Source organism: Rhagoletis pomonella, unplaced genomic scaffold (genome assembly GCF_013731165.1).
Source record: "Rhagoletis pomonella isolate Grant_MI unplaced genomic scaffold, Rhpom_1.0 Rhpom_scaffold_00003, whole genome shotgun sequence".
Classification (NCBI taxonomy): Eukaryota; Metazoa; Arthropoda; class Insecta; order Diptera; family Tephritidae; genus Rhagoletis; species Rhagoletis pomonella.
The window spans coordinates 21,612,074-21,612,625 of record NW_023458557.1 but is presented as its reverse complement, the minus strand read 5'-3'; positions in this window follow the sequence as shown (position 1 = coordinate 21,612,625).

Genomic DNA, 552 nt, shown 5'->3' with positions numbered 1-552 from the left:
AAACTTGGCGCTTTTGTTTTGGAAAAATTGGCCTTTTTGTGGTGGCCTGATGCCACACTGGCTCAGTTGTCGCAAATGTACACATACATACACGCATTTTTACTTGAAAATAAGTGCGTAGTGGTTAATATGTAAACGATGCCATCTCCGTACAGCTCACTTCACCTCGCCTAGCACGCTCGCGTGCGCGCAGTTTGCCCGCGACGTCGACTGCGTGCACCTCTGCTGTACATCCCTACACTAACCCCAGTGTTGCCAACTTTTTATTTTCAGAAAGCACCAAAAACTTGGAAAAAAGGCGTTTACCAAACTAAAAGCACCAAATTTTTTTTAATCAAAGGATGCTTTTTTCGTAACAGTTTGCATTTAACAAATGCGAAAAATTAACAATATTACAAGAATACATACATAAATCAATACACAAAACGTTTTCGCTCATAACGATTGAATAGCCTCTACACATGCCATGATGCCTCATGCTTACGACGTAATACCGAAGTACTATTAAAACTAGTATATCTCGAGAAAAAAAATCGAATCGCAACAATTTGA